The sequence below is a fragment of the Pimephales promelas genome, chromosome 15, assembly GCF_988280905.1.
Source record: "Pimephales promelas chromosome 15, fPimPro1.hap1.1, whole genome shotgun sequence".
Taxonomy (NCBI): Eukaryota; Metazoa; Chordata; class Actinopteri; order Cypriniformes; family Leuciscidae; genus Pimephales; species Pimephales promelas.
The window spans coordinates 127,303-140,059 of NC_142783.1; the positions used below are offsets into that span (position 1 = coordinate 127,303).

A 12,757-nucleotide genomic window follows, 5' to 3' on the forward strand; every position below is an offset into this window, starting at 1 on the left:
TTGGGGGGTTACTTGTGGATGCCAAAGTTGTTGATGTTGTTTCACCAACAGTTGTTGTTGTGTCAGACATAGTTGTTGTTCCAGCATCAGTTGTCGACTTTGGTGCTACAGTTGAGGATGTTGGGGGGTTACTTGTGGATGCCAAAGTTGTTGTTCTTGTTTCACCAACAGTTGTTGTTGTGTCAGACATAGTTGTTGTTCCAGCATCAGTTGTCGACGTTGTTGTTACGGCTGTGGATGTTGGATGGTTACTTGTAGATGCCAAAGTTGTTGATGTTGTTTCACCAACAGTTGTTGTTGTGTGAGACATAGTTGTTGTTCCAGCATCAGTTGTCGACTTTGGTGCTAAAGTTGATGATGTTGGGGGGTTACTTGTGGATGCCAAAGTTGTTGATGTTGTTTCACCAACAGTTGTTGATGTGTCAGACATAGTTGTTGTTCCAGCATCAGTTGTCGACTTTGGCGATACAGTTGTGGATGTTGGAGGGTTACTTGTGGATGCCAAAGTTGTTGATGTTGTTTCACCAACAGTTGTTGTGTCAGACATAGTTGTTGTTCCAGCATCAGTTGTCGACTTTGGCGATACAGTTGAGGATGTTGGAGGGTTACTTGTGGATGCCAAAGTTGTTGATGTTGTGTCAGAAATTGTTGTTGTTCCAGCATCAGTTGTCGACATCGTTGTTACGGCTTTGGATGTTGGAGGGTTACTTGTAGATGCCAAAGTTGTTGATGTTGTTTCACCAACAGTTGTTGTTGTGTCAGACATAGTTGTTGTTCCAGCATCAGTTGTCGACGTTGTTGTTACGGCTGTGGATGTTGGGGGGTTATTTGTGGATGCCAAAGTTGTTGATGTTGTTTCACCAACAGTTGTTGTTGTGTCAGACATAGTTGTTGTTTCAGCATCAGTTGTCGATGTTGGTGCTACAGATGAGGATGTTGGAGGGTTACTTGTGGATGCCAAAGTTGTTGATGCTGTTTCACCAACAGTTGTTGTTGTGTCAGACATAGTTGTTGTTCCAGCATCAGTTGTCGACTTTGGTGCTAGAGTTGAGAATGTTGGGGGGTTACTTGTGGATGCCAAAGTTGTTGTTGTGTCAGAAATTGTTGTTGTTCCAGCATCAGTTGTCGACTTTGGTGCTAAAGTTGAGGATGTTGGAGGGTTACTTGTGGATGCCAAAGTTGTTGTTGTGTCAGAAATTGTTGTTCTTCCAGCATCAGTTGTCGACGTTGTTGTTACGGCTTTGGATGTTGGAGGGTTACTTGTAGATGCCAAAGTTGTTGATGTTGTTTCACCAACAGTTGTTGTTGTGTCAGACATAGTTGTTCCAGCATCAGTTGTCGACTTTGGTGCTACAGTTGAGGATGTTGGGGGGTTACTTGAGGATGCCAAAGTTGTTGTGTCAAAAATTGTTGTTGTTCCAGCATCAGTTGTCGACGTTGTTGTTACGGCTTTGGATGTTGGATGGTTACTTGTAGATGACAAAGTTTTAGATGTTGTTTCACCAATAGTTGTTGTTCTGTCAGACATAGTTGTTGTTCCAGCATCAGTTGTCGACTTTGGTGCTAAAGTTGAGGATGTTGGGGGGTTACTTGTGGATGCCAAAGTTGTTGTTGTTGTTGTTTCACCAACATTTGTTGTTGTGTCAGACATAGTTGTTGTTCCTGCATCAGTTGTCAATGTTGCTGCTACAGATGAGGATGTTGGGGGGTTACTTGTGGATGCCAAAGTTGTTGTTTCAGACATAGTTGTTGTTCCAGCATCAGTTGTCGACTTTGGTGCTAAAGTTGAGGATGTTGGGGGGTTACTTGTGGATGCCAAAGTTGTTGATGTTGTTTCACCAACAGTTGTTGTTGTGTCAGACATAGTTGTTGTTCCAGCATCAGTTGTCGATGTTGGTTCTACAGATGAGGATGTTGGAGGGTTACTTGTGGATGTCAAAGTTGTTGTTTCAGACATAGTTGTTGTTCCAGCATCAGTTGTCGACTTTGGTGCTAAAGTTGAGGATGTTGGGGGGTTACTTGTGGATGCCAAAGTTGTTGATGTTGTTTCACCAACAGTTGTTGTTGTGTCAGACATAGTTGTTGTTCCAGCATCAGTTGTCGATGTTGGTTCTACAGATGAGGATGTTGGAGGGTTACTTGTGGATGTCAAAGTTGTTGATGTTGTTTCACCAACAGTTGTTGTTGTGTCAGACATAGTTGTTGTTCCAGCATCAGTTTTCAAAGTTGGTGCTACAGTTGTGGATGTTGGAGGGTTACTTGTGGATGCCAAAGTTGTTGTTGTGTCAGACATTGTTGTTGTTCCAGCATCAGTTGTCGACTTTGGTGCTAAAGTTGAGGATGTTGGGGGGTTACTTGTGGATGCCAAAGTTGTTGATGTTGTTTCACCAACAGTTGTTGTTGTGTCAGACATAGTTGTTGTTCCAGCATCAGTTGTCGACGTTGTTGTTACGGCTTTGGATGTTGGATGGTTACTTGTAGATGCCAAAGTTGTTGATGTTGTTTCACCAATAGTTGTTGTTGTGTCAGACATAGTTGTTGTTCCAGCATCAGTTGTCGACTTTGGTGCTGCAGTTGAGGATGTTGGGGGGTTACTTGTGGATGCCAAAGTTGTTGTTCTTGTTTCACGAACAGTTGTTGTTGTGTCAGACATAGTTGTTGTTCCAGCATCAGTTGTCGACGTTGTTGTTACGGCTGTGGATGTTGGATGGTTACTTGTAGATGCCAAAGTTGTTGATGTTGTTTCACCAACAGTTGTTGTTGTGTCAGACATAGTTGTTGTTCCAGCATCAGTTGTCGACTTTGGTGCTAAAGTTGAGGATGTTGGAGGGTTACTTGTGGATGCCAAAGTTGTTGATGTTGTTTCACCAATAGTTGTTGTTTTGTCAGACATAGTTGTTGTTCCAGGATCAGTTGTCGACTTTGGCGATACAGTTGTGGATGTTGGAGGGTTACTTGTGGTTGCCAAAGTTGTTGTTGTGTCAGAAATTGTTGTTGTTCCAGCATCATTTGTCGACGTTGTTGTTACGGCTTTGGATGTTGGATGGTTACTTGTAGATGCCAAAGTTGTTGATGTTAATTCACCAACAGTTGTTGTGTCAGACATAGTTGTTGTTCCAGCATCAGTTGTCGACTTTGGTGCTACAGTTGAGGATGTTGGGGGGTTACTTGAGGATGCCAAAGTTGTTGTGTCAAAAATTGTTGTTGTTTCAGCATCAGTTGTCGACGTTGTTACGGCTTTGGATGTTGGATGGTTACTTGTAGATGCCAAAGTTGTTGATGTTGTTTCACCAATAGTTGTTGTTGTGTCAGACATAGTTGTTGTTCCAGCATCAGTTGTGGACTTTGGTGCTAAAGTTGAGGATGTTGGGGGGTTACTTGTGGATGCCAAAGTTGTTGATGTTGTTTCACCAACAGTTGTTGTTGTGTCAGAAATTGTTGTTGTTCCAGCATCAGTTGTCGACTTTGGTGCTACAGTTGAGGATGTTGGAGGGTTACTTGTGGATGCCAAAGTTGTTGTTGTGTCATAAATTGTTGTTGTTCCAGCATCAGTTGTCGACGTTGTTGTTACGGCTTTGGATGTTGGAGGGTTACTTTGTGATGCCAAAGTTGTAAATGTTGTTTCACAAACAGTTGTTGTTGTGTCAGACATAGTTGTTGTTCCAGCATCAGTTGTCGACTTTGGTGCTACAGTTGAGGATGTTGGGGGGTTACTTGTGGATGCCAAAGTTGTTGTTGTTGTTGTTTCACCAACATTTGTTGTTGTGTCAGACATAGTTGTTGTTCCTGCATCAGTTGTCAATGTTGCTGCTACAGATGAGGATGTTGGAGGGTTACTTGTGGATGCCAAAGTTGTTGTTTCAGACGTAGTTGTTGTTCCAGCATCAGTTGTCGACTTTGGTGCTAAAGTTGAGGATGTTGGGGGGTTACTTGTGGATGCCAAAGTTGTTGATGTTGTTTCACCAACAGTTCTTGTGGTGTCAGACATAGTTGTTGTTCCAGCATCAGTTTTCAAAGTTGGTGCTACAGTTGTGGATGTTGGAGGGTTACTTGTGGATGCCAAAGTTGTTGTTATTGTTGTTGTTGTTTCACCAACAGTTGTTGTTGTGTCAGACATAGTTGTTGTTCCAGCATCAGTTGTCGACTTTGGTGCTAAAGTTGAGGATGTTGGAGGGTTACTTGTGGATGTCAAAGTTGTTGATGTTGTTTCACCAACAGTTGTTGTTGTGTCAGACATAGTTGTTGTTCCAGCATCAGTTGTCGACGTTGTTGTTACGGCTGTGGATGTTGGATGGTTACTTGTAGATGCCAAAGTTGTTGATGTTAATTCACCAACAGTTGTTGTTGTGTCAGACATATTTGTTGTTCCAGCATCAGTTGTCGACTTTGGTGCTACAGTTGAGGATGTTGGGGGGTTACTTGTGGATGCCAAAGTTGTTGTGTCAAAAATTGTTGTTGTTCCAGCATCAGTTGTCGACGTTGTTGTTATGGCTTTGGATGTTGGAGGGTTACTTGTAGATGCCAAAGTTGTTGATGTTGTTTCACCAACAGTTGTTTTTGTGTCAGACATAGTTGTTCCAGCATCAGTTGTCGACTTTGGTGCTACAGTTGAGGATGTTGGGGGGTTACTTGAGGATGCCAAAGTTGTTGTGTCAAAAATTGTTGTTGTTCCAGCATCAGTTGTCGACTTTGGTGCTACAGTTGAGGATGTTGGAGGGTTACTTGTGGATGCCAAAGTTGTTGTTGTGTCATAAATTGTTGTTGTTCCAGCATCAGTTGTCGACGTTGTTGTTACGGCTTTGGATGTTGGAGGGTTACTTTGTGATGCCAAAGTTGTAGATGTTGTTTCACCAACAGTTGTTGTTGTGTCAGACATAGTTGTTGTTCCAGCATCAGTTGTCGACTTTGGTGCTACAGTTGAGGATGTTGGGGGGTTACTTGTGGATGCCAAAGTTGTTGTTGTTGTTGTTTCACCAACATTTGTTGTTGTGTCAGACATAGTTGTTGTTCCTGCATCAGTTGTCAATGTTGCTGCTACAGATGAGGATGTTGGAGGGTTACTTGTGGATGCCAAAGTTGTTGTTTCAGACGTAGTTGTTGTTCCAGCATCAGTTGTCGACTTTGGTGCTAAAGTTGAGGATGTTGGGGGGTTACTTGTGGATGCCAAAGTTGTTGTTGTTGTTGTTGTTGTTTCACCAACAGTTGTTGTTGTGTCAGACATAGTTGTTGTTCCAGCATCAGTTGTCGACTTTGGTGCTAAAGTTGAGGATGTTGGAGGGTTACTTGTGGATGTCAAAGTTGTTGATGTTGTTTCACCAACAGTTGTTGTTGTGTCAGACATAGTTGTTGTTCCAGCATCAGTTTTCAAAGTTGGTGCTACAGTTGTGGATGTTGGAGGGTTACTTGTGGATGCCAAAGTTGTCGTTGTGTCAGAAATTGTTGTTGTTCCAGCATCAGTTGTCGACTTTGGTGCTAAAGTTGAGGATGTTGGGGGGTTACTTGTGGATGCCAAAGTTGTTGATGTTGTTTCACCAACAGTTGTTGTTGTGTCAGACATAGTTGTTGTTCCAGCATCAGTTGTCGACGTTGTTGTTACGGCTTTGGATGTTGGATGGTTACTTGTAGATGCCAAAGTTGTTGATGTTGTTTCACCAACAGTTGTTGTTGTGTCAGACATAGTTGTTGTTCCAGCATCAGTTGTCGACTTTGGTGCTACAGTTGAGGATGTTGGGGGGTTACTTGTGGATGCCAAAGTTGTTGATGTTGTTTCACCAACAGTTGTTGTTGTGTCAGACATAGTTGTTGTTCCAGCATCAGTTGTCAACTTTGGCGATACAGTTGTGGATGTTGGAGGGTTACTTGTGGATGCCAAAGTTGTTGATGTTGTTTCACCAACAGTTGTTGTTGTGTCAGACATATATGTTGTTCCAGCATCAGTTGTCGACTTTGGTGCTACAGTTGAGGATGTTGGGGGGTTACATGTGGATGCCAAAGTTGTTGTTCTTGTTTCACCAACAGTTGTTGTTGTGTCAGACATAGTTGTTGTTCCAGCATCAGTTGTCGACGTTGTTGTTACGGCTGTGGATGTTGGATGGTTACTTGTAGATGCCAAAGTTGTTGATGTTGTTTCACCAACAGTTGTTGTTGTGTCAGACATAGTTGTTGTTCCAGCATCAGTTGTCGACTTTGGTGCTAAAGTTGAGGATGTTGGGGGGTTACTTGTGGATGCCAAAGTTGTTGATGTTGTTTCACCAACAGTTGTTGTTGTGTCAGACATAGTTGTTGTTCCAGCATCAGTTGTCGACTTTGGCGCTACAGTTGAGGATGTTGGGGGGTTACTTGTGGATGCCAAAGTTGTTGATGTTGTTTCACCAACAGTTGTTGTTGTGTCAGACATAGTTGTTGTTCCAGCATCAGTTGTCAACTTTGGCGATACAGTTGTGGATGTTGGAGGGTTACTTGTGGATGCCAAAGTTGTTGATGTTGTTTCACCAACAGTTGTTGTTGTGTCAGACATATATGTTGTTCCAGCATCAGTTGTCGACTTTGGTGCTACAGTTGAGGATGTTGGGGGGTTACATGTGGATGCCAAAGTTGTTGTTCTTGTTTCACCAACAGTTGTTGTTGTGTCAGACATAGTTGTTGTTCCAGCATCAGTTGTCGACGTTGTTGTTACGGCTGTGGATGTTGGATGGTTACTTGTAGATGCCAAAGTTGTTGATGTTGTTTCACCAACAGTTGTTGTTGTGTCAGACATAGTTGTTGTTCCAGCATCAGTTGTCGACTTTGGTGCTAAAGTTGAGGATGTTGGGGGGTTACTTGTGGATGCCAAAGTTGTTGATGTTGTTTCACCAACAGTTGTTGTTGTGTCAGACATAGTTGTTGTTCCAGCATCAGTTGTCGACTTTGGCGATACAGTTGTGGATGTTGGAGGGTTACTTGTGGATGCCAAAGTTGTTGATGTTGTGTCAGAAATTGTTGTTGTTCCAGCATCAGTTGTCGACGTTGTTGTTACGGCTTTGGATGTTGGAGGGTTACTTGTAGATGCCAAAGTTGTTGATGTTGTTTCACCAACAGTTGTTGTTGTGTCAGACATAGTTGTTGTTCCAGCATCAGTTGTCGACTTTGGCGCTACAGTTGAGGATGTTGGGGGGTTACTTGTGGATGCCAATGTTGTTGATGTTGTTTCACCAACAGTTGTTGTTGTGTCAGACATAGTTGTTGTTCCAGCATCAGTTGTCGACTTTGGCGATACAGTTGTGGATGTTGGAGGGTTACTTGTGGATGCCAAAGTTGTTGATGTTGTGTCAGAAATTGTTGTTGTTCCAGCATCAGTTGTCGACGTTGTTGTTACGGCTTTGGATGTTGGAGGGTTACTTGTAGATGCCAAAGTTGTTGATGTTGTTTCACCAACAGTTGTTGTTGTGTCAGACATAGTTGTTCCAGCATCAGTTGTCGACTTTGGTGCTAAAGTTGAGGATGTTGGGGGGTTACTTGAGGATGCCAAAGTTGTTGTGTCAAAAATTGTTGTTGTTCCAGCATCAGTTGTCGTCTTTGGTGCTACAGTTGAGGGTGTTGGGGGGTTACTTGAGGATGCCAAAGTTGTTGTGTCAAAAATTGTTGTTGTTCCAGCATCAGTTGTCGACGTTGTTGTTACGGCTTTGGATGTTGGATGGTTACTTGTAGATGCCAAAGTTGTAGATGTTGTTTCACCAATAGTTGTTGTTGTGTCAGACATAGTTGTTGTTCCAGCATCAGTTGTCGACTTTGGTGCTACAGTTGAGGATGTTGGAGGGTTACTTGTGGATGCCAAAGTTGTTGATGTTGTTTCACCAACAGTTGTTGTTGTGTCAGACATAGTTGTTTTTCCAGCATCAGTTGTCGACTTTGGTGCTAAAGTTGAGGATGTTGGGGGGTTACTTGTGGATGCCAACGTTGTTGATGTTGTTTCACCAACAGTTGTTGTTGTGTCAGACATAGTTGTTGTTCCAGCATCAGTTGTCGACTTTGGTGCTAGAGTTGAGGATGTTGGAGGGTTACTTGTGGATGCCAAAGTTGTTGTTGTGTCATAAATTGTTGTTGTTCCAGCATCAGTTGTCGACGTTGTTGTTATGGCTTTGGATGTTGGAGTGTTACTTTGTGATGCCAAAGTTGTAGATGTTGTTTCACCAACAGTTGTTGTTGTGTCAGACATAGTTGTTGTTCCAGCATCAGTTGTCGACTTTGGTGCTACAGTTGAGGATGTTGGGGGGTTACTTGTGGATGCCAAAGTTGTTGTTGTTGTTGTTTCACCAACATTTGTTGTTGTGTCAGACATAGTTGTTGTTCCTGCATCAGTTGTCAATGTTGCTGCTACAGATGAGGATGTTGGGGGGTTACTTGTGGATGCCAAAGTTGTTGTTTCAGACATAGTTGTTGTTCCAGCATCAGTTGTCGACTTTGGTGCTAAAGTTGAGGATGTTGGGGGGTTACTTGTGGATGCCAAAGTTGTTGATGTTGTTTCACCAACAGTTGTTGTTGTGTCAGACATAGTTGTTGTTCCAGCATCAGTTGTCGACTCTGGTGCTACAGTTGAGGTTGTTGGGGGGTTACTTGTGGATGCCAAAGTTGTTGTTGTTGTTGTTGTTGTTTCACCAACAGTTGTTGTTGTGTCAGACATAGTTGTTGTTCCAGCATCAGTTGTCGATGTTGGTTCTACAGATGAGGATGTTGGAGGGTTACTTGTGGATGTCAAAGTTGTTGATGTTGTTTCACCAACAGTTGTTGTTGTGTCAGACATAGTTGTTGTTCCAGCATCAGTTTTCAAAGTTGGTGCTACAGTTGTGGATGTTGGAGGGTTACTTGTGGATGCCAAAGTTGTCGTTGTGTCAGAAATTGTTGTTGTTCCAGCATCAGTTGTCGACTTTGGTGCTAAAGTTGAGGATGTTGGGGGGTTACTTGTGGATGCCAAAGTTGTTGATGTTGTTTCACCAACAGTTGTTGTTGTGTCAGACATAGTTGTTTTTCCAGCATCAGTTGTCGACTTTGGTGCTAAAGTTGAGGATGTTGGGGGGTTACTTGTGGATGCCAAAGTTGTTGATGTTGTTTCACCAACAGTTGTTGTTGTGTCAGACATAGTTGTTGTTCCAGCATCAGTTGTCGACTTTGGTGCTAGAGTTGAGGATGTTGGAGGGTTACTTGTGGATGCCAAAGTTGTTGTTGTGTCATAAATTGTTGTTGTTCCAGCATCAGTTGTCGACGTTGTTGTTATGGCTTTGGATGTTGGAGTGTTACTTTGTGATGCCAAAGTTGTAGATGTTGTTTCACCAACAGTTGTTGTTGTGTCAGACATAGTTGTTGTTCCAGCATCAGTTGTCGACTTTGGTGCTACAGTTGAGGATGTTGGGGGGTTACTTGTGGATGCCAAAGTTGTTGTTGTTGTTGTTTCACCAACATTTGTTGTTGTGTCAGACATAGTTGTTGTTCCTGCATCAGTTGTCAATGTTGCTGCTACAGATGAGGATGTTGGGGGGTTACTTGTGGATGCCAAAGTTGTTGTTTCAGACATAGTTGTTGTTCCAGCATCAGTTGTCGACGTTGTTGTTACGGCTTTGGATGTTGGGGGGTTACTTGTGGATGCCAAAGTTGTTGATGTTGTTTCACCAACAGTTGTTGTTGTGTCAGACATAGTTGTTGTTCCAGCATCAGTTGTCGACTCTGGTGCTACAGTTGAGGTTGTTGGGGGGTTACTTGTGGATGCCAAAGTTGTTGTTGTTGTTGTTGTTGTTTCACCAACAGTTGTTGTTGTGTCAGACATAGTTGTTGTTCCAGCATCAGTTGTCGATGTTGGTTCTACAGATGAGGATGTTGGAGGGTTACTTGTGGATGTCAAAGTTGTTGATGTTGTTTCACCAACAGTTGTTGTTGTGTCAGACATAGTTGTTGTTCCAGCATCAGTTTTCAAAGTTGGTGCTACAGTTGTGGATGTTGGAGGGTTACTTGTGGATGCCAAAGTTGTCGTTGTGTCAGAAATTGTTGTTGTTCCAGCATCAGTTGTCGACTTTGGTGCTAAAGTTGAGGATGTTGGGGGGTTACTTGTGGATGCCAAAGTTGTTGATGTTGTTTCACCAACAGTTGTTGTTGTGTCAGACATAGTTGTTGTTCCAGCATCAGTTGTCGACGTTGTTGTTACGGCTTTGGATGTTGGATGGTTACTTGTAGATGCCAAAGTTGTTGATGTTGTTTCACCAATAGTTGTTGTTGTGTCAGACATAGTTCTTGTTCCAGCATCAGTTGTCGACTTTGGTGCTAAAGTTGATGATGTTGGGGGGTTACTTGTGGATGCCAAAGTTGTTGATGTTGTTTCACCAACAGTTGTTGATGTGTCAGACATAGTTGTTGTTCCAGCATCAGTTGTCGACTTTGGCGATACAGTTGAGGATGTTGGAGGGTTACTTGTGGATGCCAAAGTTGTTGATGTTGTGTCAGAAATTGTTGTTGTTCCAGCATCAGTTGTCGACATCGTTGTTACGGCTTTGGATGTTGGAGGGTTACTTGTAGATGCCAAAGTTGTTGATGTTGTTTCACCAACAGTTGTTGTTGCGTCAGACATAGTTGTTGTTTCAGCATCAGTTGTCGACGTTGGTGCTACAGATGAGGATGTTGGAGGGTTACTTGTGGATGCCAAAGTTGTTGATGCTGTTTCACCAACAGTTGTTGTTGTGTCAGACATAGTTGTTGTTCCAGCATCAGTTGTCGACTTTGGTGCTAGAGTTGAGAATGTTGGGGGGTTACTTGTGGATGCCAAAGTTGTTGTTGTGTCAGAAATTGTTGTTGTTCCAGCATCAGTTGTCGACGTTGTTGTTACGGCTTTGGATGTTGGAGGGTTACTTGTGGATTCCAAAGTTGTTGATGTTGTTTCACCAACAGTTGTTGTTGTGTCAGACATAGTTGTTGTTCCAGCATCAGTTGTCGACGTTGTTGTTACGGCTGTGGATGTTGGGGGGTTATTTGTGGATGCCAAAGTTGTTGATGTTGTTTCACCAACAGTTGTTGTTGTGTCAGACATAGTTGTTGTTTCAGCATCAGTTGTCGATGTTGGTGCTACAGATGAGGATGTTGGAGGGTTACTTGTGGATGCCAAAGTTGTTGATGCTGTTTCACCAACAGTTGTTGTTGTGTCAGACATAGTTGTTGTTCCAGCATCAGTTGTCGACTTTGGTGCTAGAGTTGAGAATGTTGGGGGGTTACTTGTGGATGCCAAAGTTGTTGTTGTGTCAGAAATTGTTGTTGTTCCAGCATCAGTTGTCGACGTTGTTGTTACGGCTTTGGATGTTGGAGGGTTACTTGTGGATTCCAAAGTTGTTGATGTTGTTTCACCAACAGTTGTTGTTGTGTCAGACATAGTTGTTGTTCCAGCATCAGTTGTCGACGTTGTTGTTACGGCTGTGGATGTTGGGGGGTTATTTGTGGATGCCAAAGTTGTTGATGTTGTTTCACCAACAGTTGTTGTTGTGTCAGACATAGTTGTTGTTTCAGCATCAGTTGTCGATGTTGGTGCTACAGATGAGGATGTTGGAGGGTTACTTGTGGATGCCAAAGTTGTTGATGCTGTTTCACCAACAGTTGTTGTTGTGTCAGACATAGTTGTTGTTCCAGCATCAGTTGTCGACTTTGGTGCTAAAGTTGAGGATGTTGGAGGGTTACTTGTGGATGCCAAAGTTGTTGTTGTGTCAGAAATTGTTGTTCTTCCAGAATCAGTTGTCGACGTTGTTGTTACGGCTTTGGATGTTGGAGGGTTACTTGTAGATGCCAAAGTTGTTGATGTTGTTTCACCAACAGTTGTTGTTGTGTCAGACATAGTTGTTCCAGCATCAGTTGTCGACTTTGGTGCTACAGTTGAGGATGTTGGGGGGTTACTTGAGGATGCCAAAGTTGTTGTGTCAAAAATTGTTGTTGTTCCAGCATCAGTTGTCGACGTTGTTGTCACGGCTTTGGATGTTGGATGGTTACTTGTAGATGCCAAAGTTTTAGATGTTGTTTCACCAACAGTTGTTGTTCTGTCAGACATAGTTGTTGTTCCAGCATCAGTTGTCGACTTTGGTGCTAAAGTTGAGGATGTTGGGGGGTTACTTGTAGATGCCAAAGTTGTTGATGTTGTTTCACCAACAGTTGTTGTTGTGTCAGACATAGTTGTTGTTCCAGCATCAGTTTTCGACTTTGGTGCTAAAGTTGAGGATGTTGGGGGGTTACTTGTAGATGCCAAAGTTGTTGATGTTGTTTCACCAACAGTTGTTGTTCTGTCAGACATAGTTGTTGTTCCAGCATCAGTTGTCGACTTTGGTGCTAAAGTTGAGGATGTTGGGGGGTTACTTGGAGATGCCAAAGTTGTTGATGTTGTTTCACCAACATTTGTTGTTGTGTCAGACATAGTTGTTGTTCCTGCATCAGTTGTCAATGTTGCTGCTACAGATGAGGATGTTGGGGGGTTACTTGTGGATGCCAAAGTTGTTGTTTCAGACATAGTTGTTGTTCCAGCATCGGTTGTCGACTTTGGTGCTAAAGTTGAGGATGTTGGGGGGTTACTTGTGGATGCCAAAGTTGTTGATGTTGTTTCACCAACAGTTGTTGTTGTGTCAGACATAGTTGTTGTTCCAGCATCAGTTGTCGATGTTGGTTCTACAGATGAGGATGTTGGAGGGTTACTTGTGGATGTCAAAGTTGTTGATGTTGTTTCACCAACAGTTGTTGTTGTGTCAGACATAGTTGTTGTTCCAGC

General features: G+C 42.8%; 1 protein-coding gene across 1 annotated transcript in view; it reads right to left on the bottom strand.

Moving 5' to 3' along the window:
- The window catches only part of LOC148973430 (uncharacterized), a 44,765-nt gene that overhangs the window by 250 nt on the left and 31,758 nt on the right, over positions 1–12,757 (bottom strand). The window lies entirely within an intron of this gene.